The sequence below is a fragment of the Lolium rigidum genome, chromosome 2, assembly GCF_022539505.1.
Source record: "Lolium rigidum isolate FL_2022 chromosome 2, APGP_CSIRO_Lrig_0.1, whole genome shotgun sequence".
Taxonomy (NCBI): Eukaryota; Viridiplantae; Streptophyta; class Magnoliopsida; order Poales; family Poaceae; genus Lolium; species Lolium rigidum.
This window is the reverse complement of record NC_061509.1, coordinates 36,441,919-36,454,610: the sequence shown is the minus strand read 5'-3', so window position 1 is coordinate 36,454,610 and position 12,692 is coordinate 36,441,919.

Genomic DNA, 12,692 nt, shown 5'->3' with positions numbered 1-12,692 from the left:
CAGGATCTCGAGTTTAAGGTCTGTGGTTAGATTTATCTTAATTACTTTCTTGTAGTTGCGGATGCTTGCAAGGGGTATAATCACAAGTATGTATTAGTCCTAGGAAGGGCGTTACATTAGCACAGGTTCACCCACACAACACTTATCAAAACAATGAAGATTAATTAGCCGTATGTAGCGAAAGCACTAGACTAAAATCCCGTGTGTCCTCGAGAACATTTGGTCATTATAAGTAAACAAACCGGCTTGTCCTTTGTGCTAAAAAGGATTGGGCCACTCGCTGCAATTGTTACTCTCGCACTTTACTTACTCGTACTTTATTCATCCGTTACATCAAAACCCCCTGAGTACTTGTTTGTGAGCATTTACAGTGAATCCTTCATCGAAAGCGCTTGTCAACACCTTCTGCTCCTCGTTGGGATCGACATTCTTACTTATCGAAGATACTACGATACACCCCCTATACTTGTGGGTCATCAGAATGCTAAGCAGAGGGCGCTAGTGAAGAAATGGGCTCTTAAGAAGATGGGGGAACTTTTCCGGGCATATAAGAACCGGTTATGGAAAAATTATAAGAAAGACAAGAAGCCTCCATTATTCGAGAACTATCTAGCGAAGCGAGAGCATCATTGGGAAGAATTTGTGGAGTACAAAGAATCAGAGGAGGCTGTGAACCTGTCCAAGAAAAACAAGAAGAATGCAAGCGAAAAGAAATATCACCATCATAAGGGGCGAGGGGGCTACGGAGTAGCCATGCCTAAGTGGGATGCACAAGAGGCTGAGATGGAGCTGAATGGGATCACTCAGAACCCACGCGAGAAGGATGGGACATTAGGGCTCGAAATTGGTTCCTCGCGCATGGTTGTGAGTATGACATGAAGACAGGGAACATTGTTGAAAGTGACAGCAGGGTTAGGGTACCCAGGAAAAAATGGATTGAAGTGACGACAGATATAAAGGCGGGAAAACTAAAGTTTGCTCCCGATAGAGAGAAAGGCTTGCTGACGCTTGTCCTCGGTAATCCTAAGAAGGGAGGACGAACAAGAGGCTTCGGCCCTAGTGTTCCGTGGTCGCTTGGGTTTCCGGCCGACGCGGAGACTTATAGAAGCCGAGCGAGAGCTAAACAACGCCAGCTGGAGGTGCAGAATGACCGGATGGCCGAGTTCCAACGCCGACTTGACCAGCAGCAGCGGGAGCTTCAGCAGCAGCAGCGGGAGATAAATGAACTAAAAGGAGGACAGCGCCTGCCAGATAATACCGCTGGCATATCTCAGCGACGAGACAACAGCGTGGCCGACTCGGAGGCCCCTCCTACACGGATGATGATAGATGCCGGTCCTGGCGACCCCTTGGATGGATTCAAGGAGCAAACAGACTTGTGATCTCCATGAGGTGTTCGGGAAGGTGTCCGTTAAGGTGGCGGTCGGCTATGTCTTACCGACATTTGGACTCGAAGGTGAGCCGGCAACATGGCATGGCAATCCGATTCCAGCTGGCTATGCTCGTGTCGAGGTGGATTCGGTTGTCCCGTCGTGGGAGACATTGGAGCTCGAAATCCTCGGAGGTGATGGGGGGCTTACACTCGGAGAGGTGCTTGGGAGAAATCATTCTCCGGGAAAAGAAGAACATCGTGCTGCCGAGCTGGGTAGCCCCTAGTACCGGTCGTCCCGGCGAGGTCACCATCACCTCCTCCGGTGATCGCAGGCCACCATCACCTCCTCCTACCGATCACATGTCGCCACCATCACCCCGTGGGTACGACGTCGACCACGACATCGGTAGTCCATCTCCATCTCCAGCGCCGCCGCCTCCGCCCACTAAGACTCGGAATGCACCCAGCCGGAAGCGTTTCAAGAGTCATGTCCGCAAAATGTCGCCCCTCACAAAAGTACCAAAGGTTCCTCCCCCCGTCCTTACGATCGTACTGAGGAGGAAAATGATGCCATTGTTAAGAAATACAATTATGATTTTTTTCATAAGCCAAAACCTCCAACGCCAGAGCCATACACAGAGAAGCAAATAGAATATGCTACTAGTTTTCTGAACACACCATCACAGTATGAGTTACACGAGAAGAAGGATGACTATACACGCACTCTTGCGAAGGTAATTGACCATAAGAAGGATGGAAAGGATAAGGAGAAGGACATTGCTGGCACGAGCAAATCATCAGCTAGAAGTGCAGCCGAGAAAAAGTCAAGTTCAACAAGTGCACCCCTCAAGGCCAAGCAAACGACAAAAGGCAGAAAGAGAAAGGAAGTTCCCCTCCTCGGAGATCAGCCCAAACAATCGATCCCAAGCACTCAAAGTGTTTAATGTTCCCAAGGTGTACCAGGAACATGGTGGTCTCGATATGGAAGAAGTTGCAAGGCTAGCGGCTTCCTGTTCAGTTACCGTGGAGGAATTGCTGTCTGCAGCAGATGTTGCACTACCCACTGCTGATATAGCTCCTAAATTTGTCTACGGAGCTGACTTGGTCAGCAGAGAGCAGCTGCATAAACTGCCAACACATATGCGGAATTTGCATCAGTGGTACCTTGATGCATGCAAGGAGAACATAATGTACATCGTGGCGAGTATACCATGGGAATATTACTACCGAAAGGAGGAGATCCATATTGAGATGAATGAACTCTGGAAGTTATTCAATCTAGATGCCCTCGACAAATCTCTCATGAGTTGCTATTGCTTGTAAGTTGTTAACTACATATAAGTTCATTTTCATTCAGTTCATGTTCTTTTTCATTGCATATACTCATTATATCTTATGTGTTCTCTTATGCAGACTGAAGATCAGTGAATGCAAAAGTAATAATATTATCAATGTTGGGTTTATTGACCCAGATAAAATACATCTGAAACGGTAAAGCATAAACGCGAAGAAACGGGGGGAAACCTACTAAGGTTTTTTGGGGAGCAATATTTCTGTGATTCAATATTGTTTCCTTACTACTACGAGTGAGAGTCTTAATGATCTTTTATGCACATTCAATTTTTCTTATTCGATGTTAACTATAATTCCTGACGTATATGCATAACATGTGCAGCTTCCACTGGATTCTACTAGATATTCAACCTGATAAGGGAATAGTTGAAGTAAGAGACCCACTGAGTAGAGGCGTGGACGGGTTCCACGACTTGCAGAAGTTGTTCCAAGTGTAATTTCCTTCATCGCCGCGCTTTATCTTTCGTGAGATATCAATTAATTATCCACTCATTCAATCATTCTTTTGCCTGGCAGGGTTTGGCAAGCTTTGAAGAATCATCATAAGGAGATTACCTGGGCAAAGAAGCTAACATTTACTCCTGTACCGTGCCCCCAGCAGCCACAAGGGACGAATCTATGTGGATACTACGTTTGCGAGTCCATTCGCATGTTAACGACTGAGAAGCAGAACAAAAATAAATTCGACGTAAGCAATAACATTCACAACTTTATTTATTATCATCAATATTTCGTTATCAAGACTGATATAGTCATACTCATCTCATTTTCGTATATAGGTCGACTTCATGCGGGACAGACTCCAACCAAAGGAACACCTACTAGGAATCGCGGAGGAACTGGCGGAACTTTTGGTTAGAGAAGTAATAAACAACAAAGGCTTGTTTAGTCCAAATAGATGCTCTACCTCCAAATAGACGGTCGTTAGTACCGCTTGTCAATCGTGAGCTCCATGTATATATATATATATATAGGGAATCTACGAATATGTGTAAGGGGAATCGACTTTTGCTTCCAATATTTGTTTGATCGATCTATATATATATATATATATATAATGAATGAACGTGTACCACTTCTAGTAGCGTACAAATATATGCAACTTTTATTTTCGAATGAAAAAATGAAATAAAAGGGGGTCGGTGGCGGGGGGGGGGGGGTTGCACCTCTCAAACCCTAAAGCAGCAGCGTTGTGCGCGCGCCACGTAGAGGGCCTTTTGTCGCGGGTGGTAATACCGCCCGCGACAAAAGGGCCTGTCCCCTGCGCGCCAGGCGCCTGCCACGTGGTGGACTATATGTCGCGGGTGGTAAGCGACCCGCGACAAAAGGTGGACCCTTTTATCGCGACTCTTTTGTCGCGGATGGCCACCCACGACAAAAGGCCCTTACCACCCGGAACAAAAGCCCTGTTTTCCACTAGTGTTTAGATCTATTTCAATTTCGCTACCAGTCCCCAAATTCCAAGAGACGGCCCAGCATGAAGGGGATGCTAGATTAGCTTCTTTGGCAACTTTAGTTTTCAGTAACCTTCCGTTTTACAAGAGACACACCATGGATATGGAAAATTGAGCTAGAGCAAAGTACTAGTTCATCACCGCACACGACCAATTCCATGTGCTCAACACGGCCAACGTAAGAGTATCCATCATATTGGGTATCCATACATCGCACTCGTTCGTCATAGTAGGATGCATGACAAGACGTTAAAATCCACTATACTTATTTTGAACACTATTATGAAATTACACTTTGGAAGAAGATCCATTAGTGATATATCATTAGACAAGCAAAATCCTCGATGAAAAGTTTTACACTTCCATTGCGCTAGATCAATACTAGCACATCAGGTAAGTAGAATTATGGTTATTCTGATGAGGAATATGACTCCGGGAATCATTAGGGAAAGTAAGGCAAATTTATGTGGTTTATATGATGAAGAGTGCATTGAAATCATGCACCATGAGCGCATCCCACCGCTTGAATTGTGCATGCCTCCAATAGGGGGCCAATCTTTCATCACGTTATGTTTAGGAATACCTTGATCGGTAGTATGATCTTGTTTCCCTGTTGTATGGTTATCTGCACTAGACCCTCAATAACAATATCGTAGACAATATGCTGGATTTGTTTCAATTTCCAGGTTTGGTGTTCCTGTAGACATATAATTAGAAGCTTTGGTGCTCATGTAGACAGACAATTAGCTTGGATTTAGTTTCCTCCAAATTCTCATGAATTCTAATTAAATGGAAGGTTAAACCTATGATTTTGAGAGGTTCAGACCCTGGATTCGATATTCACGAGGACAGTTGGTGTGTATATACAGAGAGAGGGGGAGGAGGGAGGAGCTCTATGCATGTGATACTAGCTGGAAGGAAAATCATAAGGGGGTCGAGGAGGGTCGACCGACCCGGCTTAGTTTGGGGCGAATTATACTATATATTAAAGTTGAACCCCTTTGCTTGCATGAGAGTGCTTCACTGTAGATGGTAACTTTCTTCCAATCAGTACTCGCCATGTGGCGTATGCTACAATGTGTTTTTTCTCTCTTTAAAAGCTGACTGTTTGCTAGAGCTCTCCATTTCATTGTTTATTTTTTTATATGAACAGTAATCGTGATGAATAGTAACCATGCGCTGAATATTTTTGCGATGAACAATAACAGCATGCTACTATAATTTATACTGATATACAATACAACTACATTATTTTGGGTTGCACTTATCTCATATTTATTTTGATGTTAAATCTTTAACATAGTTCTTCATTTTATCGTAAACAATAACAACATGCTACTAAAATTTATACAATACAACTACGTTATTTTGGGTGGCACTTACCTCATATTTATTTTAATGTTAAATCTTTAATATAGTTCTTCAATTTATCTTAATTATTTTTTCCCAATAGGTACCTTAATTATTTTCATCCAATCAGCGACAGAGCCAACTTTTTGACATAACATATCGGCCCCGCGGTACTTACCTTCTGGCACTGACTTTTTTTTACATCGCTTTTTTGTCAATTATTTGACGGTGGTTCTTCCGCTCACTTTTCTGACCGTAATTTTTCCATGGTAGTTACCCTACAGTAGTTCGTCGATAGTAACAATAATTCATCAAGAATATTCTCCCTATTCTTTGGCCATAAGTTTTCGAGATAACTTCCATGGGTAATTTCCCACCATTAGGTACCCCCACATTGTTATTTTTCTTTTCTTTGATAGTACTTCTTCGAAATATTTCCCTGACATAATTTTACCACATTTAGCCTCAATAGTAATGTCCCTATGGTAATTATTTGATATTAATTTTTCTACGAGGACTAATCCTTCAACGGTAATTATTAGACAACAACAAATGCGGAAAAAAACGAGCACACAAGTTGATTTTGCGAAATTGATCACATGCGTTGATTTTGCGAAATTGATCACATGCACCTCCCTACACACATACGCCCACCAAAAGGTAGCTTCTAAGAACTAAGTGTTAACTACATATTCTGCATGATCGACACCACGGGCGCCGCGCTACACTTCCTAGTTTTTTTAGGACCAAAGCGTTCATCTGCTCGCTCACGCAGTCACGCCCCCAACCAGTCCCCAACCCCAAATCACCTCCTCTCTCTCAACGCCGCCCGACCACCTCCTCTCTCGCTGGCCGGTCGCGTCTCCTCTCTCGCTAGCCGCCGCCCCACCCCGGCTGAACGCAGACACGCCCACCCCCGCCACAGCCACGCCCGCCCCGGCCGCCAAGCAGTAGGCAGTGCCCCGCCCAGCCGGTCGCCCGCGCCCTCTCTCTCTCGCCGGCTGCAGCCACGCCCCGCCCCGGCCGGCTGCCGCCACACCTCGCCCCTGCCGTCCGCCACGCAGTAGGCAGCAACCCGCCCAGGCAACTCCCCTCCCGGCCAGATCCTGCCAATTTATCTGCCTAGCCCGGCCAAACATTGCGCCACTACCTGCCCCGCTCTGATGGACACCCATGAGGAAGATGAATGGATTCAATTTGAGGAAGAAGAAGCAGCGCTGGCTCTAGCTCAGCAAGAAAAGGAGGCAGATGTCTCAAGAAAGAGGGCACCACATCAGTTTTATTTTTGATGTGTACTTGTCTAGTGACTAGTACTGTGTAGTGTAAGACATTGCTGAATATTGATTTTGATTTCATTATTGTAGGACAATGCACAAGCCAATGTTGCTGAAGTTTTTGATCTAGCAAATTTTTTAGAGCTTATTTTTTCGACCCAGCTCAGTTTAATTCCTGGCTCCGTCACTGATCATAAGCACGGCAGTAGCTTACAACTAGCATGATATCTTGCAACCTCAATATTAGCATGAGACATAAGTTTCTTGCAACCTTACGATTCCCATGAGTAGATTCTAGGTTCGCTGCCAATATTTTGGTAAATCAGAGGTGGGAAATCTCGCTGCCAATATTTTGGTAGCGTCGACTTTGGTTTCTAGCTAGCCATGCACACTCAGCTAACATCCAAAAATAATAATGGGCTAGCTTGCATAATGGGTTGAGTAGCTTCTGGCTAGTGTGCATGCAGTTGAGGTTAAGGCCTTTGTGTTCCAAATTTTTGGGCCCTGGCCCGAGAGGACACTGTCAAAGGCAGAGAGGCCTAAGGCCGGGTGCAGGAGCACCATCTACGATGGCGGTCGGATAAGGGGCTCGGGCCAAAGACCAAACGGTGTTCCGCCGGTTGATGATGTCGGTGCAAACATCACGACAAGATCGATAGCGAACTCGGGGATCGGAGCCCTCAACTTCAGAAAGCATCGCGTCGAAAGTATTCGCGTGTGAGTTCTGCTCCGGTGCTCCCCCTAACATAAGTTGAGAGGTTGTATTCATTTTCTTTTTGTTTTCCAACCTTAGGCCCGCTGACCCATGTCCATCTAATGTATGTCTATATGTATACATAAGGTATTTCCGTTCCTGATTTGAGGACAAATTGGTGGGGTGACGTATGTGAAGACGCCCACGATCATTTTATATGTCCAGCCTATTCCGTACACAAACGTCACCATAGTAGTACACTATACGTACAAGACAACGCGGGCCATACAGGCCTCTAGAGGATCATACGTACATACCAGATTTTTAAATTTTACAATCATAAACCCCGCTTACGAAGGGGTATAAAAAGATCTCAACTGTCCTTGTTTTTGACGCGGCCTGACATTTGCCAAGGGGGGAGCACCGGAGCAGAAGTGTTCGCGTGTAGCGTGCGAGTTGTGCTCGATCGGCCGTGCATTCATCATGTCGCACAATAGCTCACCTCCAACTTCCTCAAAACATCTCAAGTGCATCCAAAAAACTTGAAAAAAATCCTGCATCTAAGAATCAAATGAACCGTTTGTAACATAGTTCAAGTTTCATCATTTTGTAAATGATGAGCTAAATGCATCCACCTAAGAGTCGATGTCCTTTACTTAAAGGAGTTGATGCCAAGGTTGATAGGGCTCCATTGACGAGAGTGATCTGACTAGTATTTGGGATGTTAGGTGGAGGATTAGAGCATATGAGAAAACTTGCACTGACACTCTCACATGTGTGGGCAACAAAGAGTATCGTCTGCAATTACAAGAATTAATCTGGATCCTGTAGTTGATAGGATTGCATGGCATACCCAGTTTAATCAAGCATAATTGTTAAGAGTTTCAATATCAGCATTTACAGGTAGCTAATAAAAGGAAGACCTACTATCGCATCATGGCTCCTTTTATGACGCTTGGGTTTTAGTCCCTGGTGTAGCATGTTTTGCTTTCAAATAGTTTTATACCCGGAAGCAAGCCCCGGTGTGACAACTATATGAAAGAGAAACATGCTAGAGGAGACTCGAACCCACATGGCTTCGGCGGAACCATCGCCCACTAGCCATTGTTCTAGTAGGTCTTTCCCCAAGCAACTATCTAAAAGTGAACCATGCTAGAGAGAGCGCTCATCACCATCCTCCGCTACAGCAACACCCCCATCATTGTTCATAGGAGCTTTGAAGCTCTGACAGGCCTAGCAAAACAGATAATTGTAGAAAGTGTGTGAACCTTCGCAGCAATAATGCTACTCCCTCCGGTCTTATTTAATTGACTCGGATTTAGTACAACTTTATACTAAATCTGGATCAATTAAATAGAACCGGAGGGAGTACTATAAATTTCTCAAAATAGTTTGCTATCTTTCAAGAGAAATACAGCTAAATAAATCAAAAAAAGACACAGGTAACAATTTTGTCAACCGACCAAAGAAGAAAAGGATAACTGAGCTGTTATTGAACTCTTCAAAGCACAACAAAGTATATTCTAGCGACCATATATATGAAAAATAAACGGATCAGAGCTACTTAGGGAATGCCAAGATAAGCAGACGGTTTATCTTGACCCATACTTACAAAATTGGTATAGACAACATTACACACTAAACATATTGGTGAGATGGAGGTGCATGGAAGCCGGCGATGGTGTCGCCGGTGGAGGGTTGGGTTGGCCAGCCCGGGATGGTCGCCGACGTGGGGGTCCAGCCTGAATAAAGGCGGCGGTCCTAGGGCCTCTCTTGCGTGAAGAGGAGGACCTACCGGAGGCCTGGACTCGTGATCTGGCCAGAGGGTTGAGTTCCGGAAGGCTCCGCCGGCGAATGTAACAGTGCTTTGCCTGGAGTTTGCTGGATCAGAGGTATTCGGTCGTGCGCACCCATGCGTTTATTCCGACCGTTTGGCTCTGGAGGGAGCTGCGCGAAGCTCTTTTTCTGTGTTGACATCAAGTGACTATGGATCCATGATGAAAGTCGGAAGAAGAGAATTTCATGAAGGCCGGAGGGGAGGACTAGCTAAGGGAGGTTCAAGTCTCCGCGCTGTTGAGGGGCTTGCTTGGTGTCCGGGCTTCACAGCAGCGGTATGAAAGTGGGGGCGACAACACATGTGAAGCGCAGAGTCCTACCTTTCAGGGTGAAAATCCAAGGTCTGGCCTTAACTCGGTTGTGCCCGGCGGTGACCTTGGTGGAGGCATTGTTTTGAGAGTGGGGACTATCTTCGGGGTGAAAACCTAAGATCTTTGATCGGGCGACGACGGTGTTGGAGCACTGTTTCCTTCTTGGAGGCGTCGTTTTTGGAGAGTCTGCAATTCAGGTGTTGTCATGGTGGTGGATGTATTGCTGTTGTTAGGTCCGTGATACTGTAGCGGGACTTTTGTTTCTTAGTTTTCTTTTCGTTTTTTTGGCTGTGTGCATCCGTAGTGCCATTAGGGTGGTGCGTTGTTGCAGAGGCTGGGTGTAATTGGTATCTCTCGATATTAATATATTCTCTTTATCGGAAAAAAAAAATCGTAGCAACGAACCACCCAGAATAAGAGGATTCAGGCCACTCACTCCTGCAATGTAAAGAAAAGCACAATGCAAAGAAAAGCACTTATGGCCGACCTATATAGAAATTTGCGAACGGATGATACGAGCTCTCGAAGAAGCTTCCATTGATTTTCCTGTGCTTCATTGACTCGAGCTGTACTATGTACAGAGCGTTCCTTACTCCGTGATGAGCCGACATAACAATGGCAGCGGCATCCTCGGCGTACCCCCTAATGTATGTACCACTGTCCGCCATCCAAGTCGGTAAACCAAGGATCTTGTCCATGTGGAGCGTCTTCCGCGGCACCCACATGAGAGCACCATGAGAACCAACCTCGCGGTCATAGATTTGCAAGGTAGGGTAAGAGAACACGGCGAGGCCCAGCTGAGTGCCATCCTTTCCCCGGATGATCCTGCTGCAGCCGATGTTGATGTCGGCGATGGGAGGCTTGTCGATGATGGTTACGTTCTGGGTACCAAGATCGAACTGGAGTATGGAGCCCAGAGGCTCGGCCAGCCACCAGTAGAGGCCATTGCCGACGAGGGTGCACGGGAGACGGCCAACGAGGCATGGTTCCGGGCGGTCAGGCGCCGCAACGAGGTCACCCCACTCGCCGGTCTCAGAGGAGTAGACGCGGGCGGCAACCTTTCCCTCGCCCCCATCGCCCCAGAAGCCGACCAGCACCACCCGAAATTTACTCGAGTGTCCTGCTCCTTCGTCCTCCCAGACCGCGGCTCCGTTGGCAGTGCAGATGTTGTTGAGAAAATCCAGCGGGAAGGCGATGGCGCGGCGGTCGCCCGAGACGGGGTCGAAGACGAGGAGCTCGCGCCGGGTGAGGTTGATGACGAGGACGCGGCCGTGGCGGCACCCAAGCACGTCCCAGTGGTCCACAGTGGCACTGCCGTGGGCGAAGACCTCGAGCGAGAATCTCCTGGGAGGGATGCGGTCTGGAGCGTCGAGGGAGGGGATGAACCGGAGCGTCCTGGCGTACTTCTCGTAGACGCCGAAGATCGGAGCGTGGCGGTGGTGGTCGAGGACGCGGCAGCGGAACGCGGCGGAGTTGATGAGGCGGCCCCAGAGCTTGCAGGTGAGGGATGGGTGCATGAACGAGGATGGCAGGGGTGGCAGGCGGCAGAGTATCTCGGTGAGGACGTCCTCGTCGTCGAGCGGTGGCGGCGGCCAAATCTGTCCGGCGTCGCTCATATGGGACGGCGACTTTGTTTTTTTGGAAGGGAACTCCAGGAAGAGTTGGTATCGGGTGGTTACATCGTCTGCCACCGGCTTTGGCACGGCGGGGCGGCCGTGGCGGGGGTGGAGCAGGTCGGCGAAGTTACGGAGACCGCTGGTGTCGCTCATATCGGAGTGTGGTCAGTGGTTTGCCGGTTTGGAGGTTTTGAATCGGAATATTGGGGAGGCCGGGAAGTGATAGATACGGCAATATATCGCCGGCCGGCCTCCCGATTCTCCTGCCAATCGTCCGCTAGAACAAAAACCTTGTGGCGATCATGATCGGTCCCGGTCTCCCGATCCGATGCCCAAAACTCTCCTTTTTCCCCGTAGACGACCCTTATAATTACATACTGTACTATACCAAGTAAAATACGAAACCGAGTCATGTACGTAACGTACCACGCACTAAGCATGCTTTCTATCGGTTTTGCCTATTTGCATGTGACTTTCTTCCGTTCATTGTTTGCTTGCAGTAACACAAGTTGTTATATGGGCAACATGCACATTGTTAGAGTTATATGTACAATTTAGGTAATCTAGTATAGAGATAGATCTCGTGTCTTGTCTTGCACTCCAAAATGATTCTTGTACGCCTATATATACTTGTCCATGACGCGCAATAATACAACCATCATATTCCGTCAATCTCTCTCCCTCTCTATCGTTCTACATGGTATCAGAGCGGCGCGATCTTTGACCTAGCCGCCTACAAGCTTCCGCGCCGTCCCCGGGAAGGTCAATCTTCATAACCTACTCCGGGGGCCGCGCAACCTATATGAGGGTTCGTCCGCCGATCGGTTGGTCGGCTGCTCTTAGTCTTCTTTTTTCCGATCTGTAGATCGGTTTTCTTTTTTGTCCGCCGGTCGCTCAACCGACGTGTTCTTTTTTGGTTTACCGATTATAGATCGGATTAAGTCGTCCACCGCCACCGTCGCCACGCGCCTCTACTCCGACATCGGCATCGACGATCTACACCGTGCCCGTGTGCCTGTCTCTGTCGTCACGGTGCTTGCCTCGGCAGGCCGCCGTGGCCTCGGCGCGTCTCTCGGAGGTGCTCACAGGGGTAGGGTGTGCGTGCATTCATAGGGATGAGTGTATGTACATATGTGCGAGCATCTGCGTCCACAGCGCAGATCCCCCTCCGCCGCCACCCTGGGCGTCGCCAGGCAAAGCCTGTGCGGCGTGGCGGCGGTTTCCCTCGGTCGCGGATCAAGGCGGCGCGGCGGCGGCTACCTTCTTCCATGCGATGGTGGAGCGGGGTGGGTGGCTACCTAGGCGGAGCAGCTTTGGCCGACGACGATGACGCGGCGTGGCGGCGCGGATGTCGGGCCCGATCAAGGCCCGTTTGGGGCTGGGCGGGTGGTGACGTCTGCACAACGTCTCCCTCTTCTACATCGACGGCTCG